The following is a 26723-nucleotide window of genomic DNA, read 5'->3' as shown; positions in this document are numbered from 1 at the left end:
GAAAGGGGGTGATTGATAGGTCGGCCACCAGCGAGTCATCTTCGAGAACCTGAGTGTTCCATTGCAGTTCGGCATTACCTGGAACAATTTCAATCAAACTTAATTATTTTCTATCTGGGGAAAAATACCGTGGCTCAAAAAAATGGCTCTGAGCACTATGGGACTTAACATCTGAGGTCATCAGTCCCCTAGACCTTAGAACTACTTAAACCTAAGTAACCTAAGGACATCACACACATCCATGTCCGAGTCAGGATTCGAACCTGCGACCGTAGCAGTCGCGCGGTTCCGGACTGAAGCGCCTACAACCGCTCAGCCAAAAAAATAACGTGCGGGTACCTGTCACTCCTGTTTGTGGGATGAAGTGGGAAAGTGATGAAATGCAAGTATAACTCTGGAACACCTGATGCAATTTCAAAATATCGTTGTAGGCACAGGGCGTGCACAAAAATATGAAAACGTCATATGTACAATTCATTACCACGCCTAATACGGATTAAGAAAACCGTTGCCATTCAAACCAGCTTTCAGTCGTCTCGGAATGAGTATTGTCTTCAAGGGAATCTTAGACCGTTGTTCCTGAAAAACAGTGGCAAGTTAGGGTAACGATGATGGAGGTGGATAACGATCGTGCAGCGTTCTCTCCTAAGTAGACCAAAAAGTCTCTGTAATATTGAAATCTGGTCACTGTGAGGGCCAAGTGAATGCGGAAATTCATCCTCTTGCTCACAAAACCAATTCTGGACGATGTTAGCTGTTTAAAATGCGGACTTGTCGTCTTGGAACACAGTATTACCATTGACGAATAAACATTGTACTATGGATCGGCCTGATGTGCCAAGCCAGCCGGAGTGGCCGAGCGGTTCTAGGCGCTACAGTCTGGAACCGCGCGACTGCTACGGTCGCAGGTTAGAATCCTGCCTCAAGCATGTATGTGTGTGATGTCCTTAGGTTAGTTAGGTTTAAGTAGTTCTAAGTTCTAGGGGACTGATGACCTCAGAAGTTAAGTCCCATAGTGCTCAAAGCCATTTGAACCATTTTTTGATGTGTCAAACTGGACACACAATCCTTGGCACTAATGCGATCTTGCAAAGTAACCGTGGGACCCACGGGATACCACACTATGGCTACCCAAATCATTACCGTTCCCCCATCATGTTTCACTTTTGCAACATGAACTCTGTCAGAAGCTGGAAACAGTGAGAAACAAGACTCATCCGACAAATGAGATTCTTCCATTGCTCCATAGTCCAGGTTTTGCGGCTTCGGCATCACGTTTTATTGTTACGGTCATTTGCGTCACTGATGAGTGGAACTAGAATTACAGCTCGCTCTGAAATTCCCAGCTGATGGAGGTACCCTCATGTTGTGGTGCTGACAAGATTCGCGAGTGCGTCATTCAGTTCTGCAGTGACTTTTGTACCTTTCATTTTCTTATTTTTCGTCTGAATCCTCCCCAGTGACCGTCTATCACAATTACACGACACACACTTTCGTACGCGTCGTGGTTTAAATGATGTTTTCCTCATTTCCTGTATGCTTTATAAATCTTCGATGTGGTGCCTCTTGAAACACGAAACACTTCGGCTACCTTGGATACGGAAGCAGCCATCATTTGAGCACCAGCAGTTCGTCCACGTTCGACTTCACTTAGCTCCGACATCACGCATTCACAACTACACAGAACGCTGTTCTGACCACCACTGACACTTGCAATTTGTTGAGAACTTTGCACACACAGGTGCCGCTAGTAGTCAAATCCAACAGCGCAAAGTAAGGGTTTGGCTAGTATCAACATTTATATTCAAGAATGCTTTTCTCGCGATATTTCGATACTTTGTCCAACCCCTGTTCATGCCGAACAATGTTGTTCAGTGGTAAGCCACTAGACGCACATTCTCGGCAACGCTGTTTTAAACGCCCTTATGGCCGTCCGGATTTGGGTTTCCTGTAAATCGCTTAAGGCAAATTCCGGACTGGTTCCTTTGTGAACGGAACGACTGATGTTCTTCCGCAGTTCGAGCTTGTGCACCGTGTCGAATAGCCCCGAAATCGACAGGACGTCAAACCTTCTTCTTTCGGAAGCCCAAAATCAGAAAATTTCGAAGTTTATGTTGGTCTTCTGTCGATAATGAAAATCAAAGTAGGCATCACGATGGTCTACAGTGTCACAGAGAGCAAAAATTCTTTCATTACGATCTTCTTCCGTTTCGGTAGTTTCGAAAACAAGTCTTCTCTTTTATTTTCCAGAAGATGAAAGCAGTTGCATTCGGAATTTTCTTCGCTTCGCCTTTCGTTCCCTACTCTAGAGAGCAGCGGGGGGGGGGGGGGGGGGGGGGGGGGGGGGGCTCGTCATGAAAGTGTCTCCTATACACCATTTAGGGGTGTAGGTATTCGCGAGCAAAGTGACCTAGGGCACCATCCCTTTGGAATCAAATACCCACACGAAGACTAAGTCGGATATCTTCCAACAAGGTGAAAAGTACATCTCTCGGAAATACAACAAACTGGTGAGATTAGGTGCGTAGGAAGCGGATACGGCCTATTGACCACCATATTAATCACCAGCACCAGCTTTTTCCATCTACCACTGGCTATATACCTCTTTTAGACGCCTCCATACATAACTTTCTTCAGATTTCCGTATCCAGGTTCATTCAGCTTGTTTCTTTATGTCGCTAACCCATCTTCTACAATGTAACCATCACTGTCTTTCCTTATCTCGAGGAATCCGGCACATGGTCTCCTTCGCCCATATCCCATCACTTCATCTCACTGTATTTCAGGGTCGTTCGTTCGTCCTCAACTTCAGTCTTTATTTACTCATTTATTTGTTTTTCTGTTCCATCTTGTTACGTGCAACAGTACTCTTACTAGTGCTCGTTGGGCAATCTCCAAATTTTTAACTCTTGGCTGCGACAGCCCGTAATTTCTTTACAAATCTGTGTTCTTGTCTTTTCACAACAATACGTTGGGGAATCTCATCTGCCCATACATGAACAGCGACTGCTTGGTATTACGTCTCTGCTGATTTAGGCTTCAACCGAGAAAAGTTCATACAGAGAAAAATTACGATCGACTATACAGCACTCCAGCATCCACTGGTTCAACACGGTGCCAAGTCATATGTCAGCAGAAATTAAGTCTTGCCTTTTATGTTAATGATAATGGTGAATTGCTGTTTCTGTATAACTTTCAGCACACTGCTGATCGCGACAACCATTTCAGGAGCAATTGATCGAGTCCTGATGTAAGAGTCCTCATATACGCTAACAAATATTGCTTCTTCAGAACCAGGAGTCCGTTCAACTTTTTGTCCTCCTCGCAGTGTATTGTGGTACCACTTTCTCTGTTTCACTAATCAGTCTGAACAGTATTGGAAATATGGTGTGCGTCGAAGTCTCCTACGCATGTTCACACAAATTGTCTTCCTAAGGTTTCTGTTTCCTTGTACGCGAGCGAAAATTATGTCAGCTAATTCCGTAACTGGATAGAACGGCATTCTAATAGGGCTGGCGTACTGTACACTTGAACTTGTAGAGACAGATTGCAACCTTACAGATTGTTGTGGTCTTCAGTCCTGAGACTGGTTTGATGCAGCTCTCGATGCTACTCTATCCTGTGCAAGCTTCTTCATCTCCCAGTACTTACTGCAACCTACATCCTTCTGAATCTGCTTAGTGTATTCATCTCTTGGTCTCCCTCTACGATTTTTACCCTCCACGCTGCCCTCCAATGCTAAATTTGTGATTCCTTGATGCCTCAAAACATGTCCTACCAACCGATCCCTTCTTCTAGTCAACTTGCTCCACAAACTTCTCTTCTCCCCAATCCTATTCAATACCTCCTCATTAGTTACGTGATCTACCCACCTTATCTTCAGCATTCTTCTGTAGCACCACATTTCGAAAGCTTCTGTTCTCTTCTTGTCCAAACTAGTTATCGTCCATGTTTCACTTCCATACATGGCCACACTCCATACAAATACTTTCAGAAACGACTTCCTACCACTTAAATCTATAATCGATGTTAACAAATTTCTCTTCTTCAGTAACGATTTCCTTGCCATTGCCAGTCTACATTTTATATCCTCTCTACTTCGACCATCATCAGTTATTTTACTCCCTAAATAGCAAAACTCCTTTACAACTTTAAGTGTCTCATTTCCTAATCTAATTCCCTCAGCATCACCCGATTTAATTTGACTACATTCCATTATCCTCGTTTTGCTTTTGTTGATGTTCATCTTATATCCTCCTTTCAAGACACTGTCCATTCCGTTCAACAGCTCTTCCAAGTCCTTTGCTGTCTCTGACAGAATTACAATGTCATCGGCGAACCTCAAAGTTTTTACTTCTTCTCCATGAATTTTAATACCTACTCCGAATTTTTCTTTTGTTTCCTTTACTGCTTGCTCAATATACAGATTGAATAACATCGGGGAGAGGCTACAACCCTGTCTCACTCCTTTCCCAACCACTGCTTCCCTTTCATGCCCCTCGACTCTTATAACTGCCCTCTGGTTTTTGTACAAATTGTAAATAGCCTTTCGCTCCCTGTATTTTACCCCTGCCACCTTCAGAATTTGAAAGAGAGTATTCCAGTTAAAGACTGATAATGTCAATATACGCATCACACTATCTACAGCACATTGGTGGAGTTTTCTGTCCGCAGCCCTTATGAAGAACACCTACATGTTGCTCAATTTCTTCTAGCGAGCAATGTTAGCTACAGCCTACATTATCAGTCAGTTCACTGAAAAGTGTAGACGATTAGTAAGTTCTCACAATTCACCGGTAGAATTATCCCAAAATGACTTCGCAACTTTCGACTAACTTGTTTCAGGACCAGGGCTCCATATGTCAGTTTTATGCATTTATCCCGCTCCACGATCTATGAAAGAGTGTATGATGACAGAAACACCGTACACAGCCATAATCAAAAGCGAGGCGCTTTGTCACCGGAGTGGCAGAGGAGCGGCTGCGCGAAGAGCCAGCAGGCGCAGCGCGTTGCAGCCGACCCGGACTGTACCGGCGGACATTTAATACTCGTACACTTGCAGCTCTGCCTTTCGCGGAGGAAACGGCGAGTATTTTTATTTTCGGTGGAAACCAGCGCAAAGTCTGCCCAGCTTGCACTCGAGGTCAGTGCTCACCTCCTAACAATGGACGGTTCCGAATTCTCTTCGCTCTGCTGTAGTTTTATTCCTTTACATTTTTATGTTTCTCTTCCTTTTGCGTATTCAAAAATGGCTCCACTTGGCGCTTTTTATTACCGAAGTCTGGACCAGTTTGGTGGAATTTTCTGGCCATACAAATCAGTTTGGCGGTCGACATGTGCTGTTTTGTTTAATGGTCGTTTGCCCTGTAAGGAGAGAGGCCGTCAGTAAATTATCCCTGTCCCAATGACTGAGGAAAACCAATAAACGTCCAGTCGCCTCCTTAAACACACGCTAGCATTTGTCGAGACTGTCTGGCGTGTAACTCAAACACGGTTTCCGTCACAACGGACTGTGGGTAATTCCGATCCGTAAGTCTAGTTTTAATACGAGATTTAAATTAAACAACATTTAGAAATTTGTTCTTTTGATCCAATGTGATTACTAAATATTTCGGAAATTTAGGGTTATCATATATAGCACGTATCTGGGAATAAATATCCAGTGTTCAGTTAATTCTATAAAAGCCTACAGTACAGATCAGTCACATTCATATAACGTAATAAACTACAGGCAAAACTATAAAAAAATACAGCTTAGTAGACCCAGTCAGGGCGTATGTTTTGCTCGCTTCATAGGAACGTAGCTGTTTTAAGGTAAGTATCTGCACTACTGTGTTATGTAATGTACGCTTGTAACAAGCCTATAATGGGTGTGCCTTCACCTATAAAACCTAACCGACACTGCAAAAATACGTCTTTCCCCTGAGATAGCTCGAAACTAGTTCTATGTTTCAGTGAGATACATTTTTCTTCACCCTGTGTTCAAGGACATTCCGTGCAGCCCCGAAAATTAAAGGTATTGCGAAAAAGGTGTATGGAAAAGAGTATACCGGTGTAAGCCTAATTATTACAACTGGTGCAATGACTCATAACCATAGTCTTTAATGCATCGCCCCTCTTCCCCGTTCCGCCTAAATACTGGCGATGAGAGTTTCCTCCACTAGCAGGACCGACCGGGGTGGTGCAGTGTTTAACAAACATTTTGGGTTCGCATACGGAAGAATGGCGTTTCAAATTCCCGTCCAGTCGTCCAGATTTATCTCAATCGCGTAGGACAAACACCAGGAAGGTTCCACTGGAATGGACGAGGCCGGTTTCCTTTCCCATCCTTTCGAAATCCAAGTTTGAAATCTGTCTTCCTTCCCGTTCGCATTCGGAAGGACGCCGTTACATCTCCCCATCTGCGACCCTGCCGTAAGGCCCGGTCGTATAAAACACATTACGAGATAGTTCCTTCCTCAATCGGAGCTCGTGCCTTGTCTCTAACGATCTCGTCGTCGACGAGACGTTAATCCCTAACTTTACTGCGGTCCGTCTACTTTCTAGCGAGTGTCTCCACTGGAAAATATACGAGGTCTAACGCAAATGAAACAGGTCGGATGTTGCGAATTTGTGTACTTATCAGATACGTTTAATTAATGGTCGCGTTCGAGTTGGATTCATTTGATTCCGCGTAAGGTCGCAGGTTCAAATCCTGCCTCGGGCATGGATGTGTGTGATGTCCTTAGGTTAGTTAGGTTTAAGTAGTTCTAAGTTCGAGGTGACTGATGACCACAGAAGTTAAGTCCCATAGTGCTCAGAGCAATTTGACCCATTTTGAACCACTCCGCGGAAGTCTATATTGTTTCCATCCAGTGCTCAAAACATACATGCATGTTGTTTTCCGAACGAAGGTTCAAATGGTTCAAATGGCTCTGAGCACTATGGGACTCAACTTCTGTGGTTATCAGTCCCCTAGAACTTAGAACTACTTAAACCTAACTAACCTAAGAACATCACACACATCCATGCCCGAGGCAGGATTCGAACCTGCGACCGTAGCAGTCGCACGGTTCCGGACTGCGCGCCTAGAACCGCGAGACCACCGCGGCCGGCCCGAACGAAGGAGCTCCACAGTTTTTGCCTTACGACAGCGAACAAGAACAGTCTGTAGACTACTATTAGTCCACTGCCACTGAGTTGACAGATTTTGGTGAAAGTTGTCACATTGCAAAGACAAAGCTTAAGTTCGAAAAAAGATGCACACACACTCACGCCATAATAAGCGCTTCACTAGTAAAGCGAGGAGTCTTATGAAAAATCTCTCTGTAAAATGGACCAAACAGAAGTCTTTTAGAAACGATGAAAAACTCCTTTCATTTTGTGCTGTTACGTCTGACCAGAGTGACATTTGACAGCGTTGCATTTCCCGAATCCTCACAAGCGGATATTGTGAAAACTGACGTTTACACATTAATGAAATTCCGCTTCACTATGTCGGTTTCATAAAATTCGCAATTCGTTCAGCAGTCGCCTGCAATGAACAAAAAGCGCCTACGGATCATCAGCCTGCGGTGTGCGTATCGTTTGTAGTTTTTACTCTATCCACTGAATCTTCCTCGGTTAGTACTGCAAATGCGGGCGTTGGCGAGGGTGTGGACAACTAACGATGAGGTTATCTTTCAATTTCACACCCGCAGCACCTTAGGAAATCCACGTTGGCACCATTCCTTATATACTACTAGTATTTTATTTGAGATTTTGTCTTCAATGTCGTTAAATATTCACCCCTTTGGGGGGAGGGGTCTCTTACAGTCGTGTACAGAACAGTTCTCAACGAAATGTATAAATTTGTCAAATAATGTTCAAGAGTTCTTTCGTCACAGCAGACGTCACGGAGTTATCAGAAGATGGGCTAAGCTCCGACTCCCAAATGAAAGCCAAACGAGGTGCTGCAATGCTAGAGATACTCTTCTCGTAGCTGGGAGGACAGGATATTAATTCCCTCCCCGCCGCGCGGAGTGGCCGTGCGGTTTGAGGCGCCATGTCACGGACTGCGCGGCCCCTCCCGCCGGAAGTTCGAGTCCTCCCTCGGGCATGGTTGTGCGTGTTGTTCTTAGCATAAGTTAGTTTAAGTTAGTTTAAAGTAGTGTGTAAGTTTAGGGGCCGATGACCTCAGCAGTTTCGTCCCTTAGGAATTGACACACATTTGAACATTTTGAATTCCCTCTCCGGCCGTCCAGATTTTGGTTGCCGTAATTTTCATGACTGTCAGTGTGTTTCCTTTTAAAAGGACATGAACGATTTGCTTCTCAAATTGTCCCAAATTCCAGCGTGTGTGCCATCTGTAATGACCTCATTGTGTAAGGAATGTTAAACAGTAATATTGGTTCCTTTTTTTACCAACTGCAGCTTGCCATTAGTACGTCCGCACAGCTCTGAAGCCCCAAACAGGCTTCCCAGCATTGTCGCGACCGGCCGAAGTGGCCGTGCGGTTCTGGGCGCTGCAGTCTGGAACCGCGAGACCGCTACGGTCGCAGGTTCGAATCCTGCCTCGGGCATGGATGTGTGTGATGTTCTTAGGTTAGTTACGTTTAACTAGTTCTAAGTTCTAGGGGACTGATGACCTCAGAAGTTGAGTCCCATAGTGCTCAGAGCCATTTTGAACCATTGTCGCGGGACGGTTCGACTCCCGAACTCACACATATATTCAACTCGTCTCAGACGTTAGCCGCAATATACAGGATGGAGAAAAACTGTGTCACGAAACTATAACCCTGAAAAGCTGATGCCAATAAGAACCAAAGTTACTTATGTTGTGTAGGTTGACAATGTACGATTTTTATACTACGGAAACTTGGCGCCACGCGCTCCGATTGACGCGAGATTGCCTTGTTGCCGTTCGTCGATTGACGGGCAGCGCTATGTTTATCGGTTCACACATACAAACGTCGCTCGCCCCATCACTGCCCCAAAGTGATATGCACACGTGTCGAATAGGTCTTGCTGTTTGTCTCCACCACCTCACGTCAGAGACATTCACACGTAAGCTTCGCTTCGGAGCACACACACGTCACCTGCGATTTAGTCATACAGTAAGTATGGCGGCACAGTATTCGTTTGAAGAACAACGAGATATGGGTTTTGTTTATGAACTAGTCGACGGTAATGCGCATGAAGCTCGACGGTTGTATGAGTAACGGTACCCAGTAAGACGCCACCCACACCCACAAACGTTTACAGTAATTCACCGGCGACTTAGCGAAACAGGCTCGTTAGCGGGATATCATGGTGATGCTGGAAGACCTGTAACACTACCGGAGGCTGCATTTGAAGAGACTGTTCTCGAGTGCTTCGAGGAAGCACCTACGATAATTACTCGAGCGCTTGGACACGACGTGTTAGTCACTCATCAGTTAGTCTGGAAGTTTTTGAGGGATGACGGACATCATCCATTTAGTTTCCACCCTGTCCAAGACCTAAATCCCGTGGCGGACTATGAAAATAGGCTATGGTTTTGCCGGTGGTTTCTGCGACGTGTTGCACGAGATCCCGACTTCCCCGCCATTGTGTTGTTTACCGAAGAGTACACCTTCCATCGAGTTGGCCTTTACAACATTAGAAACGTTCATTACTGGGCAAGGGAAATCCTCACGTCACGTACGTCCACGGACACCAGGAACGATTTTCGCTCAACATTTGGGCAGGCATTATGGGTGACCATCTGACTAGGCCGGTCCATCTACCTCCTCGACTTGCCGGGGCAAATTACCTTCACTTTTTGCAAGAAACTCTACCCAGCCTGCTGTAAGATGTTCCGCTGGACATACGGCTACACATGTGCTTACAGCATGATGGGGGGCCCGCGCGCAACAATCGTGTTGTGCGAGGATATTTAAATGAACTCTTCGACGTCCGGTTAATTGACAGAGGTGCTCGTAGGACATGGCCCCTGCGATCACCAAACCTCACGCCACAGGACATTTTCCTGTGGGGATTCTTCAAGGTTCTAGTTCACCCACCCAGATGCGAACCACCTAGAAACGAAGAGGAATTAATGAATCGCATTCAACATGCCGCCAATCACATTAGGGTAATGCCAGGAATCTTCCAAAGAGTTCGACAAAACACCGTTCGACGTTACCAAGCTTGTGTCGCGTCAGAGAGTCTCCAGTTCGAGCACCTACTTTAAGCAAACAATGTCCTAGGTACAAAAAAGGCTCTTTTCAGGGCCGACACAATTTGTAAAAGACTTTCTGTACGCGAACTAACAGCTTTTGACGGGTTTGTTCCCGGTACGCCTTATCATGAAACTACAATGGATGTGTCCGGTCTCCGGCGGATTCGCCCCCAGAGTGAAAAAGGGGGGGGGGGGGGGGTTGGGGTTTTTTGGGGAAGCAGACCAGACAGGAAGGTCATCGATCTCATTGGATTAGGGAAGGACGGGGAAGGAAGTCGCTACAGTCTGGAACCGGAACGGTCGGAGGTTCGAATCCTGCCTCGGGCATGGATGTGGGTGATGTCCTTAGGTTAGTTAGGTTTAAGTAGTTCTAAGTTCTAGGCGACTGATGACCTCAGTAGTTAAGTCGCATAGTGCTCAGAGCCATTTGAACCATTTTGAAGGAAGTCGGCCGTGCCCTTTCAAAGGAACCATCCTGGCATTTGCCTGGAGCGATTAAGGGAAATCACGGAAAACCTAAATCAGGATGGCCGTACCCGGTATAGAGTGGAAGGCTGCTGTGCTACCACCGAGCGTGCTGGCCGCCTTAGATACACAGCGATCTCCGGCAGGCAAAGCATTCGCGGCCATGCGTTGTCCAGAGCATCCAGCAACAGGGCAATCCCGCGGCCAAGCGGAGCGCGTGGCGAGAAGTTTCCGTAGTTTAAAAACTGTGCATTGTCGACCTACACAACATTAGTAATCTTGGTTCCTACTGGCATCAGCTATCGAGGGTTAAAATTCCGTGACACAATTTTTCTCCCAAACATTTTGCCTGGCCAGCATTTTACTGTCAAATATCCCTATGCGATTGAGGCAAATCTGCCCGACTGGATGAACGTTTGAAACGCCATCCTACCGAATTCGTGTCCAAAGCATTTGTTAACCACTGCACCACCCCGATCGGTCCTGCTAGTGGAAGAAACTCTCATCGCCACCTTTAAAAAGCGGTCAAGCCTCCGTCCTCGACGTTCTAGGCTGAATCGTTAACTTCCAGCACCGCCTATTCGTGGTTCCACCAGCCCTCAACCATTTTAGGTGAGTGTTCACTGCAGTAGCTCGCCGACAGCCGACCAGCTCCGCTGTTCCCGAGATGCTAGGCGCCAGGCCATAACAATCTGCCCTTTGTCAACATCGCTTGTGGCAGTGACTTTCCCTACTTGCGGCCAGCTTAGTCGCTAGAGAGATTCCTCGTTCGTGTCTGTTACTACATGAATCAGGCGGCGGAGAACCCTGGTCGTAATGGGTTGTCTCATCTCTGCACCTGTACATTATCAGCCCTGTAAGTCATTATTGTCGTCGTCATCATCATCATCAGCATCATCATCATCATCCAGTTGGCATCCAATGGAGGATAATGGCCGCCTCTAGTTAAGAATGTCATGTACCTACCATCCGTTAGGTCGTCGTCTCCATGATTTTTCATCTCTTTGAATCCAGCGAAGAACTTCCTTGGTCTAGTAAAAACCCATTCTGCTGGCTACATCTCTCGCGAATCTCCACTTTATTTCCGTTAGTCATAATTACCCTTTCCGCTTCGTTTTTTTATTATTTTTTGTTTGTTTCCTAGTAATTCCCAACGCTCTCAACCTTCAATGGTTGTCGCAATAGAGATCCATCACAAGTTAAAATTGGTAATACAAATTATTTTTAAATTGTACGTTTCAAACGCTTCAGGAAATTTAAAACACTGTTTACTTCACTGAAAGCACTCCAAGCTATTTTTGTAATATAGAAACTCATCGAGTGGTTCTACGATTACATTGTTAGTTTGCACTATTTTATTTTCGATACGACGGCTATGTACTGATTTTGTCTTATTATAATTGATTTTTAGGTCTACTTTCAGGCTTCCTGTAACAAGTTCTATGCGTTGAAGTAGTTTATCGGCAGTAGAGCCACACAGTGGAAAGCCATCCGCAAACGAAGATGGTTTATTTATGTCAGTTAACACGTATTCCTTTCGCGTTTTCCAGGTTTAACGTTCCACACCCATCCTCTAGTTCTGCTGACAACAGTCTTGGTAATGTGGAATCTCTTTTGTCAATACTGAATTCTTCACCACCCTGATGAACTCTAACAGCAGCTGCAGGATTGATGTGTATATTGTCCAGCATAGTAATGTAGATTGAATGAATCCCAGGCAGAATGATCATTCATACCATCGTCTAGGCCGAAGGAGGTGAGCAATGGTCGGACACTGGACTCGTATTACGGAGGCCAGCCCCGTCCAGGCGCGGGATTTAAATTTTCCTGGATCTCCCTAAATCCGTTACGTGAATTCCGGAATAGTTTCTTTGAAAAGGCGTGGACGATTTCCTTTACCTTTCCAAGCCCATGTTCAATTTCTAATGACGTCGTCGTCTACGTCCATGGGACACAGTCGTTCTTCATTCCGTTGTTTTCATTGCCCAGATCTACAGGGTGAGTCTCTAACTATTGCCACCTACAATAACCCAGAAAGTATGATAGTAGCTCAAAAGTTTGTGGGGCAAATATTGCATGGGGAAAAGGCGGCCATAATATGACGTCGGCTTTTTGTTGCTAGGTGGGGTCGCCTCAGAGATATGAAGGTCAACTTTGTTTTTGTTAAAGTGGGATGCTGTAGTTTGGTACTTATTTTCTGACAGCAGCTATCGAGACTAATCGAATGATGTGTAACAGTAAGGTCTTTGAAGGTCAACGAAGGTCACAAAGGTGGCATGAACGTCCTTCTACAGAAGGTGTTCGAAGTGACGACCATTGATTTCAGTGCAGTGATGCAAATTTCTTATCATAGATTGAGTGGTATTCCTTATCACTTCGGCACTTATCGAAGCACATGCTCTGACAATTCTCTCTCGTATATCGTCCAAATAGTAAATATTCGGCGAATACGGCGTATCCATTTAACGTGCCATTGACATGTAAACACCATTCGACAGTTTCGCAATACAACACTAATAGGAACAGTAAGACTAGTATCGTCGAATCAAGCGAATGTGAATGACGTATTCCTTCGAAGAATAAATCGATATGCATTTCATTTACGGAGAATGCCAACGAAATTCAGTCAGAGACTTATACGCTGAAAGATATCTTCAACATACTCACCCTACACGTCTTGCATTGACATATGTGTATGATAAATTGAGAACAACTGGATCTTTGACGCATCGAAAACATATCCTGCAAAGGAAAGTTACTAAGGAGAAAATGGAAATTGGTACTCTTGCCACTGTGGTTCGAGATCCTTGCGTCAGTTCGTGTCCAATCGCAAGGGAATCTGGCATGAGCCAGAGTAGTGTTGTTCGTGTTCTGCAGCGCCATAAATATCATCCTTGCCATATCAGTCTCCACCAAGAATTAACTGGTACGGATTGTATTCGTCGCACTGAATTCTGCCGATGGGCTCAACTTCAGATTCAGAGGGATGACACATTTATTAATTTGATTTTGTTTACTGCCGATTCTACATTCACGAACCATGGAAATGTTAATTTGCATAACATGCATTATTGGGCGACTGAAAATCCATGTTGGCTGCGGCAAGTTTCACATCAAAAACCGTGGTCGGCGAATGTATGGTGTGGGACTCTGGAGGACAGAATTATAGGCCCCTATTTCATCGAAGGAGATATTAATGGTAGGAAGCACACCACATTCCTGCAAGAAACATTAGGTCTATTATTGGAAGAAATACCTTTAGGAACAAGAAACACAATGTGGTCTCAACACGATGGGTGTCCAGCACATTTTTCGCTGATGGCTAGAAATGAGCTGCAGAGACAATTCCCAAATCGTTGAATTGGCAGCGGAGGAGATGTGTCGTGGCCTGCTCGTTCGCCAGACTTGACGCCTCTGGATTTTTTTTTTTTTTTTTGTGGGGATTCGTAAAAGACATTGTTTACAAAGAGGTTCCAACTACAACTGAAGGTATTCCAGAAAGAACTGTCAGAGCATGTGCTTCGGTAAGTGCCGAAGTGATAAGGAATACCACTCAATACATGATAAGAAGATTGCAGTACTGCATTGATACCAAACGTCATCACTTCGAACACTTTTTGTAAATGTACGTTGATGCCACCTATGTGACCTTCGTTGACCTTTAAAGACCTTACTGTTACACGTCATTGGATTCGTCTCGATGACAGCCATCAGAAAACAAGTACCAAACTATAGCATCCCATTTGAAAAAAAAAACAAAGTTGATCTTCATATCTCTGAAGCGATCCACCTAGCAACAAAAATCCAACGTCATATTATGGCCCCCGTTGTCCCTTGCAGCTTTTGTCCCACGAACTTTTCAGCTCCTATCATACTTTCCGAGTTGTTCTTGGTGGCAATAGTTAGTGACTCACCCTGTACATTTTCGTTTACGAGCTTTAAATAGGAAATTGTGTCGTTCCCACTTCTAAAGCTAACTTCTTCCTTCTTGTGATTAATTAATTTTTTCTTTGTGATTGGTAATAATGTAAGTGAACACGTCTTATTAGTGGGGGCTGGGGGTTCAGATGAAGACGAGACAGGTGGAAAAAAGTAAGTAAAATGTTTATTATTTCAAAAGTAATCACCGTAACTGTTAATAAATTTACCCCACTGTGGGAAAAAACGGTCAATATCTTCATGATAAAATGTTTGCGATTTCCTACACAGCTATGACTGAATTAAGGCGTGCACCTCCTCGTCCGAAATACGGGAAACATATGGGGAGAGATTGGGATTGAATGGAGGATGTGTAAGGGATTAACAACGAAACTTCTGCAGCCTAGTCGAAGCAACATTCGCAACATGTGGGCCCCTCTCACTACTCAGTTATGGCGATTACTTTTCAAATAATAAAGAGTTTACTAACTTTTTTCCATCTGTCTCATTTTCATTTTATTGACCCTTACACATCACAGAGAGGAGACTGGTATCTCTAAAACCTTTGTATGTCTTGCCTGTCTTTTTTTCATGCGAAGTAGAATAATCATGGCATTGTTCCAGTTTTGAGTAACTGTTACCTCCCGTAGAAATTCTGCGGGAAATTTTGTATGTCCCTTTGCATTTTTGCATACAGTTTACACTTTTTCTATTAGCTTAACGGTCCCATTCGGTGAATGTTGCGAAAATATTTATTGAAGGCAAACTGACAGCGAAACCTTACTAGCAACTCTTTTGCATGATAACTGCAATACGAATTACAGCCATATCATGTGCAAAGATGTATTGGAAAATATTGCTATTGAAAAACACTTAGAACTGCTCGAAACCAACAAGGCACTAGGCACTGACGGAAATTCTGTTTGATTTTACACTGAATACGCTGCGGAGTTAGCTCCTTTTCTAGCTCAAATTTATCGAGAATCTCTTCAGCAGTGAACAGTCCCGCGTGACTGGAAAAGAGCGCAAGTCATTCTTGCTTGCAAAAAGGATAAAAGATCGCATACATAGAATTACAGATCAAGATGCTGACGTCCGTCTGAATATGTTCTAGGATCCTGAAACAGAAATCGAACATTATGACGTCCCTGGTGCAAAACAAGCTTCTCTAAAGAATAAGCACTGGTCAGGAAAAAACACTCGCGTGAAAAACGGCTTACTCTGTTCATACACGACATCTTGAAAACAACAGATGTGGGTGATCACATAAGCTCCGACTTGTTAGTTATCCAAAAGGCGATCGACACTACCACGTCGTCGACTACTTACAAGTTAATTTCATACGGAAGATCTCCGCAAGTAAGTCAATGATTTATAGAACCCATAGTACGTTACACTAGAAGGTGCATGTTTTGCAGAAATGAAAGTAACACCGTGTTTGCCGCCAAATCTGACGAGAATAGGGTAATTCAGAAAGACATGGAGAATATTTCCACTTGGAGTAATGAATGACAGCTCTCATTAAATATGGATAAATATAAAATAAGGCCTATAATAAAGAGAAAGAATCCAGTAGTATCTGATTACACGATCAGTGGTGAACATCTTGAGCATGTCACATTGTGAAGTAATTAGGGGTAATCAGTACACCCCCGATTCCTTAAAGAATCGAACTTCAGTGTATAAAACAGCGTGAAACATTTGATTACTTTACAAATGAGTTAATATGTTAAATATTTGACATTAACACTATAAGAGATAAAAAGCTCAGAAAAGTCTGAATTATGCTTAAAGTTTGTTGGAAGTTGCTAAACGGTCTTATTATAAAACAAGAGGAGAATATATTCTAGGAAACTTGCGCTCCGTTTCAAGCATAAGCAAATTTTCCACACATCTCAATGTTTATGACATATCTCCTGAAATGTGTGTCGCACAGTGATATAATGTTGCAGGTACATTCAGAGGTATATGTGGATACTGTTTGCAAAGTGTGTTGCGAATAGAGTCGGCAGTAAACAAACAGTAAATTAAAACCCCCTGTCTGACATTGATGTTTTACTGCATGAACTGCGAAAATGTTGCGTACGAGAAACTTTTTTTTTTCCTTTCATCATTTTTCCGTGAGTTTCACAGAGAAAAAGTTTCGTAAAGGTTTCAAATAATACGTAAAGTTTGCTGGAAGTCGCAGAATGCTATCATTCTCAAATACTGGATGAATAAGTTCCGGTTATTTGGGCGTTCTCAATTACTCTGCCTGAAGACAAACGCACAGATAGTAACTGTAACACTTATCTTATTATACTAAAACTTTTAACATAATATTATACCTCTTAATTATTAGATTACGATGACATTTTAAATTTTTAAATTTTTAAATTCGGTGAGTATTACACGAAATAATGAAAATGAAATTTTAGTTGGCCTGGAAGCTGTTAGGCAACTTGCAGCTGGTACTGTGTTCCGAAATAGCCTCTTAGTAGTAGATAGTAAGAAAAGATATGAAATGGGACGACCACGTAAACTCAGTATTAGGGAAGGCAAATGGAAGACTTAGATTAGATGGAAAGATCCTGAGAAACTGCGGAGGAAATCGCCTACAAGACGCCTGTGCGATCAATGCTAGAGTTTTGTTCCAGTGTTTGAAGTCCTTATCATGTAGGCATGACAGCAGACATCTCACGAAATCAGAGACGTGCTGCTACAATCGTAATAGATTGTTATAGAACTCGTCTTCAGGCCACAAGTGGCCCGTCGGGACCATCCGACCACCGTGTCATCCTCCTCAGCTGAGGATGCGGATAGGAGGGGCGTGTGGTCAGCACACCGCTCCCCCGGTCGTTATGATGGTTTTCTGTGACCGGAGCCGCTACTATTCGGTCGAGTGGCTCCTCAATTGGCATCACGAGGCTGAGTGCACCCCGAAAAACAGCAACAGCACATGGCGGCCTGGATGGTCACCCATCCAAGTGCCATCCACGCCCGACAGCGCTTGACTTCGGTGATCTGATGGGAACCGGTGTATCCACTGCAGCAAGGCCGTTGCCCTCAATAGGTCGTTATAGCTCGTACGAAAGTGTAGCTCAAATGATCGGGGAACTTAAATGAGATTCATTGGAAAGAGACGACCGAGTTCTCGCAAAACCCTGTTTTGTACGTTTAGAGAACCTGTATTAGAGGAATAATGTGCCACCATTATGTAGCCACCGTTGTTTATCTCCCCTAAGGATCGTGAGAATAAGATAAGAGAGATTAGGCTGCGTTCAGAGAGGTTGAGACAATTATTTTTCCCTCGCCCAACACACGATCACAATAGTACAGAAAATCGAGAATAATGTTTCAAAGTACCCTCCACCAAGCACTGTACAGTGACTTGCGAAGTAGGCCGCGTGTTTCAGGAGAAACAGTAAGTACTTTACGAGGTGGTAGTAAAGACTAACTTGATTACAAATATGTAGCTGGCTGAAGAGATTAACTTTCATTTCGCGTGTTGGTACTCCAGTTGCTAAGGGTTTATTTATCACTTTTATTTTGAAGTTCAAGTTGTAAAGTTGTGCTTGAGTTTACATAAATGAATTTTTAATTGTGATTGTGATCTGCGTGCCGCATTTGTTTACAAACGCTGAACATGCCAATGTAGTATTTTTGTATGGGTGTTGTAATTAAAACGCTGATGCTGCTGCTGCTGTTTGTATAGAATACGGTAGAAAATTTGCTAACCACAGAGTGCCAAATTCAGAAGCTATTATTCCTGTTTTCACTAAACTGCGTGAGACTGTTTCAGTGCCCGGCAATACTGATTCACTTGAACGTGCAAATGAAATGAGTGTAGATGAGGTAAAAGACATTACTCACCTTCTACAACGTAGCCCTTCAACAAGCATAAACAGAATTTCTACACGTGCCCGTGTGCTGCAGACAAGAATACGGCGGACATTATATATGCCCGGCCACTGTCATTATTTACGGCAGATTCAACACCTTCCAGAAGGAGATAAAGGTAGACGATTGGAATTTTGTTGTTGTTTACTTGCAAATGACCGAGTAATCTCATTAGTACTGTTTACTGATGAATCCACTTTAACTCATAAAGGTATAAATAGCACTCTTAACTCACCGCGGAGTTCAGACGAAAACCCACATTCCTTTCAGGAGACGCATTTTCAAGAAAGCTTTTGTGTAAATGTCTTATGTGGCATGATAGACGATCAGTTGATCGGGCCTGTTATGTTATCGCATCTCCTTGCACGGACCCCTTATTCTTGAATGTTAGAATAGGTTGTTTTGGCTATAAGAACTGCTACGTCCTTCAAGCAAGAAGGGGTTCGTGCACATTTTAGTCGGCGGCTGAGACATCCACGATAAGCTAAGCTAAACATAAGAGACGAATAGATTTTTCAGATTATCAATGGCGCTGTCCTCATAAAAAAACGTCGAGACGACCTCAGGAAAGGTACAGTGCGCTGAAGTCGGAGTTGGAATTTGTGAAAATCGGTTTCAAATTTAATCATTCACCTTAGCTTAACACCTCCTGTGAATATTTGTGTGGGTTACATTCGGACAGCTGTATCATTGTAACAAGTAGAAACTGGACACGTTATATCGAATGTTTCATATTCTACCAACTCATAAAATATTTCAGATGTGTTAATGGGTAAAGGACCAAACTGCTGAGGCCATCGGTCCCTAGACTTAACATTACTTAAAGTAACTTACACTAACTTACGCTAAGAGCAACACACACACACCCATGCCCGTGGGAGGACTCGAATCGCCGGCGGGGGTGGCCGCGCGCTCTGTGACATGGGGCCTCAAACCGCGCGGCCACTCCACGCGGCATAAAATATTTACTATTCCTTTTTTCACACCTTGTATGTGCAGATGCAGGTATAATGAAAAATCTTAGTTGTCGCATGCCTTTCCTCTCTTCATAGCCCGAATGGTTTTGTACACCTCATCTGCAACTACTTCTGGAATGGTTCTGCATTAACTAGTAGAAACGAATTTGTGATTATAAGTGAGCAGACTACTCTCAGAATGAGTGTGCAATACTTAAATCTATAGAAACATGTACATGACTTCTCTGCAATCACAGTTAAGTGTTTGACGGAGGCTTTCCAGAAACCCTTTCAGACCATTTCTCTAGCGTTCCACTCTCAAATTGCACGTGGGAAAAGTTAACACCTAAAACTACCTGTGTGAGCTCTGCTTTCTCGTATTTTATCACGATGGACATTCCTTCCTATGCAGATGGATATCAACGAAATATTTCGAGAAAATATCGCGTTGCAACGAAAAAGCCTATGTTTTAATGATTGCCATTTCAACTCGCTAATTATAGCCGTGATACTCTTTTGCCCATTTACTGTTAATAATAAACGAATTGCGATTCTTTAAGGTTTTTCGATATTCTCCGTCCGCAGCTCGTGCACTAGTGGCTAGCATTGCTGTTTGTGGGTCACGGGTTCGATTCCCGGCAGGGTTGGGAGTTTTCTCCGCCGGGCAACTGGGTGTTTGTGTCGTCCTCGTCATTTCATCACCATTCATGAAAGTGGCGAAATTGGAATGAGTAAAGATTGGAATTTGTTCGGGCTCTGATAACCGCATAGTTGAGTGCCGCAGAAACCAAACATCATCATAATCGGTATCCTCCGTCAGTCCTATCTGGTAGGGATTCCACACTGCGCAGCAGTAACCCAACGGAGGAAGGACAAGCGTAGTGTAGGGGGTCTCTTTGGCATGTGTGTCGAATCATGTAAATGTTCTGCCAATAAAACGCAATCTTTGTTTCGTCTTCCCCAGAACATTATCTGTCTGATGGTTCCAGACTGCTGTTGGTAATTGTAATCCGTAGATATTTAGTGGAATAGATAATCTTTAAGATATTCAAGTTTATCGTGCAACTAAAACTTGACGGAATTTTTTAGTGCTTAAGTGGAAAACCTCACACTTTTTATGGTTCAGGTTCAATTTCGACTTTCCACATCATGCAGATATCTCTTTCTAATTCTTTAAGTATTAGTGATGACTTTACTAGACAGTAAACGGCGGTCTCATCGGCAAAAAATCTAAGACAGCTGCTCAGATTGTCTCCTAAATCGTTTATGTAGATTAAGAACAATATATAGTCTATAACGACTGCTTGAGGAATGTGATATTATATTTCTGTTCTCACTAAATGACTTCCCGTCAATTACGTGAACTGTGACCTCTCTGACAGGAGATCACGAATCCATTCTCGCATCCGAGACTATAACCGATAGTTACGCAATTTGATTAGAAGCCGCTTGTGAGGTACCGTGTCAAGAGGCTTCTGTAACTCTGTAAGTATGGAATGAACATATATCCTCTGTCGATTAGTACTCATTACTTGATCTACATCTACATTGATACTCTGCAAATCACATTTAAGTGCCTGGAAGAGTGTTCGTCGAATCACCTTTCTCTATTATTCCAATCTCGTATAGCGAGCGGAAAAAACGAACACCTATATCTTTCATGCGAGCTCTGATTTCCCTTTTTTATTATGGTGATCGTTTCTCCCTATGTAAGTCGGCGCCAACAAAATATTTTCGCCTTTGGAGGAGAAAGTTGGTGGTTGAAATTTCGTGAGTAGATTCCGCAATAACGAAAAACGCCTTCGTTTTAATGATGTCCACCCGAAACCCTGCATCATATCAGTGACACTGTCTCCACTATTTCGCGATAATATAGAACGTGCTGCCGTTCTTTGAACTTTTCCAATAAAAATGGAAATGTCGTGTGGCTAGGGCCTCCCGTCGGGTAGACCTTTCGCCTGGTGCAGGTCTTTTGATTTGACGCCACTTCGGCGACCTGCGCGTCGATGGGGATGAAATGATGATGATTAGGACAACACAACACCCAGTCCCTGAGCGGAGAAAATTTCCGACCCAGCCGGGGATCGAACCCGGGCCCTTAGGATTGACAGTCTGTCACGCTGACCACTTTTTTTTTTTTATTGTATTTTACTAAAACATACATTTCAAGTATTCAACAGTACAATTAATGATTAAACCATTTGCAACATTAAAAAAAAGAACCAGTTTTAAATATGTCTAATACAGTAATAATGGTAAAACAAACTTTAAAAGTGGTTACAGTATAAACTTTGCTCAAGATAACTGAGATTATTCTAGGTGCCAATTATTGTCACCCAATCAGTGGGTTTGTCTACAAAGTTGAATTCACTGTTTAATTTGTAAACTGTCCATTGAATAAAAAATAATAGCATATTTAATACCAGTTTTCTTGACTATGAACCAGTTTAAATACAATCCAATTAAAAAAAAAAAAAAAAAAAAAAAAAAAAAAAAGTTCCGGAAGCAAGGTTAAAGTAAATAATATAAGGAACCAAGTGACTTTTATTTTTCTTCTGTTCGTTCTCGTTCAAGGTGTTGTAGTGGTTTCACATATTTAACCAACACTCATTCTTTCAAAAATGATCTTCAGCATGTTGCCATAGTGCTTCTTGTGGTTGCGATACGTGCTGATTTTTGCATATTCACACTTCATGTAAACGCGGAATTCTATCTCGTTGTCCGACCCAAGTGTGTGGATGACATAACTAACATATTTTCCCAGTAACCAGCTAATGGCGTTGGTTTTTAATTTCGGAAAGTATGTCATGTCCGGTCTCAGGAGGAGCGACGGCGTTATATATTGCGTAGAGGATCTGGTGAGAAAGGCGATTTGTTGCCTGATCCAATTCCAGTTATGCACATTGCCACCACAGGTGAATCTGTGGCTGAGTGTATCCACCAGATTGCATTTTCCACAAAGGTGTGTCTGGTTTAAACCGATCCCATATAGTCTCTCGTTGGTGCTGATGACATTATTAACTGTTTTGTACCATGCGGAAATAGCGTCTGTAGATAGCCCGGCATCGTTGATGTTCCGCCATACAGCTTTCCAGTCACAATTTGGGAATTTCGTTTCAATTTTGTTTCTACCCTCATTTAACTTCCTTTCAAGTATGATGTCGCGCGCTGTGATACGTGTGTTGCTTCTGATTTCGTCACTAAGATAACTTGCTTCGAGGAAAAAGTTCCTCACATACTGCAGACGGGCATTAATCCTTCGCACATCAATCGGTGCTTGCAGGCTATGGGGTGTCACAGCCTCAAAGAGCTTTGCGGTTATACATTGTGGAAGTTCTCTGAGTATATGGAAAGTCCGTTTGAGGAACAGAGCAGACGCTTTATTGCCAATATGCACCAAACCGAGGCCCCCGTTTCTGACATCCAGTATAACCGTAGTCGCACCAACCCTGAATATGTCTCCTCTCCATAAATAATTGGTAACAGTGGACATGATCCCTTTCGCTACTAGTTTAGGGATTGGAAATACCTGCGCAGTGAAATCCGCTTTAGACAAAACGCAGGAGTTGATGAATCTGACTTTTTGCACCAGGTCCATAGTTCGATGGATGTTCTCCATTACAGCACCATGAACTTTCCTCCTAGTTTCCGTCCAGTTAAAAGCAGCCATCCGCATCGGACATGCCATTAAGGTGATTCCCAAAGTTTTATGTTTGTTGTCTTGTTTTGCCCACGCCAGTCGAAGGTGATCTAGGCCCCGTAGATTCAATATTTGACTTTTGTTTTCATTTACTGTCGCTCCCGACGCTAGACAATATCTTTGGATTTCTCTTTCCAGTGTAACTGTCTCCTCCTTATTCCTTATTACAACGCCCACGTCATCAGCATAAGCTCGTATGACAGTTTTCTCACCACTCAATGTTATGCCTGTTAATCTTTCGTGGACAGTGCGGAGGAAGGGCTCTAAAGATACCGAAAATAAAAACATTGATAAGGGACTGCCCTGTGGAACCCCTCGCCTTATCTGTATGGGTTTAGATGTTTGGCCATTGATTGCTATTTTCGCATTTACACCTGTTGCAATATTCCTTAGCATGTTCACAATCTGGGGGTGGAAAGCCATTCTTGACAGCATCGCAAAGAGGTATCTATGACTAACGCGGTCAAAAGCTTTGTTGAAATCTATGAAGATTAAAGCACATTTTATACTTGTCACTGAGGTAATTGCAATGACGTCTCTGTATGCAGATAGACTTTCGAATATCGTTCTGGTCGGAGAGCAAGATTGGTGATGACTCAATATTTTGTTGGAAAAGGCAGAGAGTCTTTTGTTGATAATACGCGAAATTATTTTGTAATCAGAATTTAGTAGCGAAAGAGGCCGAAAATTGTTTAAGTTGGTTTTGCCTTTACTCTTAGGAATCAGTACTATTTTACTTTCCTTAAACTCTGCAGGGACCGGTTTTCCGTTCAGGACCTCATTTGCCATGGAAGTGATCTTGTCCCCAATTATAGACCAGTAGCGGGCATAAAACTCCACAGGGAGGCCATCAAGTCCCGGAGATTTGTTGAGAGGTGAGTTACGCACTGCCTCATGCGCTTCATCTTGAGTAATAGGTGACAGGATGTCAGCGTTGTCTGTTCCCGACAATTGTGGACCTAAAATAGTGAGAAAGTCCTCGAGAGCTGCATCTTCCACTGTGGTAGGGGCATATAAGGTTTCATAGTACCTGTGGACTTCGTCCAGTATTTGTTTCTGGCATGTGAGCCTCGTACCAGTATGCGTCTGGACTTCATCAATTAAAGTTTGACGTCTGTTTTTAGCATGCCGCACCAAGTGATACAGAGAAGCTGTTTCATCTGCTACGACTGATGTGGCTTTCGATTTAATTTTGAGTCCCTCCATCTGTTGCCGTTTAATGCTTAATAACTTGGCTTTTATTTTTTTGATATCATTTAGACGAATTACGTCATCATGGGCCTGTTGATATAAGTCTCTTAAAACTTTATAATAAAACTCCATTGTATTCCTCAACTCCCTGTGCCTGGCTGCACTATACTGCATGACAACTTTCCGCAGCCTTGGTTTAGCCCTCCTTGTCCACCAGTCTATGACTGTTGGGTGCTTGTCTACTGTGCGGAGGCACATAGTCCACGCAAACCTTAGTTCCTGTTCCAGTTCTTCGTCAGTTAAAACAGAGATATTTAAGTTCCATTGGCCTCTGAATCGACGGGTTGGTTGTACACTTAGATTAAAGCAAGTTAAAAGTGTACTGTGATCGCTAAAATACACTGGAATAGTCTCAACGTTTAATAAATAATTTTGCAAATTTGGTGACACGTAAATTCTATCTAGTCTGCTGCGGGAGTGGCTGGTTATATACGTGAACCCGACTGACGTCGGGTGCTGAAGTTCCCACACATCCTTAAGGTGTAGATCACTTACTAATTTTTTTAACTGTGGCGAGTAGTTGAAGTTGGGTTGTTGATCTTTCTGGTTTAAAACACAGTTAAAATCTCCACCTAATATAAGAGAACACGGATTTTTCCTCAATAAATAAATCAGTTCATCTTGAAAAAACTTCGCACGATCCAATTTGTGGGAAGTTCTTGATGGGGCGTAAAGGTTAATCACTGTCACATCGAAAAGTTTTATGCCTATGGCTCTTCCTGATTCTAGTCGTTCGATTTCAGTCACCGGAATGCCTTCCCTTATAAGAATGGCTGTACCGATATTGGCTTCCGTAGAAACATTAACAATTTCAAAAAAGCCTGGGATCCGAAATTCCGTTATCGCAACTTCTTGTAGCAACGCGATATCTGTTCCGGACTGGTACAAGAATTCCTTTAGTGCTGCCAATTTCAAGGGTGACTGTATTTTATTAATGTTAATAGTAGTAATGCTATAAGCTTGCAGCACAGACATACCGGAAGAAGCTATTTGGGATGAGGTTCGGTATGATTATAGCAGCAAACGTGCTTCCCTACAAGGCACGATCTTTACAAGCTGTGTGCCCATTACATGTACTAACTGCCTAGAAAATTTGCACTGCTTTTAAACAAATAGCTTAAGAAGAAAAGTATCCTGAAATCCTGACAATGCATTGCTATAAGTCACTGTGGCCATTCTCTTTCTCCTCGTCAGTGTTGGACCTGATGACTTCATATTTGATATTCTTTTTCTTGATGTCTTTCTTCTCTGGTGTGACTTTCGCTTGATGACGCGTGACAGCAAGGCCCGGTGTCTGTCGCAGCCGCCGGCGGTGGCTAAATGGGGCAACGGCCGTGGCTTGCGAGTCGTCAATGTTTGGTTCCGGCGTGGTGTCTGTTGTGTTGTTTTGCTGGCGAGGCGGTGATGCTTGTGTATTTCCTCCTTCGGCGCGGCGTTGCGCTTCGGAGTCAGCAGGTTCTTTACCTGGTACTTCCTCGTACGGTTCGCACTGTATGGGTTGTGCACTTGATGCGGTTATTTCAGCCGTGACCTCAGGCTCAGGGTCACATTTCCGTGAAAAATCACTACCCGCTGCGTCACTATCTGTTCGTGGCGGTGTATGTCCTTGTGCGGAAGTGGGAGCCACATCGACCTTCATTCCATCTCCTTTTTCCACTTCCAACAGATCTTCAGGACTGGGCTTCGGCCTCCTGGCAACGGGTGTTTCACAGGAAGAGTCCTCATCAACATTTCTTTCAGTGTCCTCTAGAGGACGCTTTTTTGTGGGAATCTCGCTGTCACGGGACGGAATTTCAGCAGTTAATGCAGGTTTTAAAGACGGAAAGTCATTAACATTAAGTGCAACATTTTCAGAGGTAGTAACAGGATCCACGACCGCCGCTGGCTCTGTTGTATTACTGGCTGGCAACAAATCGTTGAGTGTCAATTTCCGGCGTTGCGTAAGGTTATTTGTTAGCACAAATACACGGCGAGGGCAGTCCTGACGGAGGTGACCAGACTCGTTACATACATGACATGTAGGGGTTTGTCCTGAGTACATAACATGCGCCTTGTGCCCGTCAACAAAGATGTGGGAGGGAATGTTTGCTTTCACTTCCATCTCCACGGAGCGAATGCCGTTAAAGCACTGCAGCTTGAAATGCGAAGCCCACCTTTCGTTGACTATTTGCCTGACAACCCCATACTTTGAAATGACATCTTTAATTTTCGAATTGTCTACTTCTATGGGAATATTCAAAACCCTAACATTCCTAATTAAAGACTCGGAATTCCGGAGTTTGACAGTACTTTTAGTACCATCACGGTGTATAAATTCCGTTTCATAACCAAATTTTGCCAGAAAGCGGTCTACACTCGCGGAATCGTTAAACTTTACAAAAATGCAGTATTCATC

At 43.4% G+C, this 26723-nt stretch overlaps 1 pseudogene; it reads right to left on the bottom strand.

The window, feature by feature from the left end:
• Nucleotides 1–17468: 17468 nt before the first annotated feature.
• On the bottom strand, nucleotides 17469–17586 carry LOC124557070 (annotated as a pseudogene).
• Between the last annotated feature and the right edge of the window lie 9137 nt (nucleotides 17587–26723).

This window comes from Schistocerca americana, chromosome X (genome assembly GCF_021461395.2).
Source record: "Schistocerca americana isolate TAMUIC-IGC-003095 chromosome X, iqSchAmer2.1, whole genome shotgun sequence".
Taxonomy (NCBI): Eukaryota; Metazoa; Arthropoda; class Insecta; order Orthoptera; family Acrididae; genus Schistocerca; species Schistocerca americana.
This window is presented reverse-complemented; position numbering and strand designations above follow the sequence as displayed.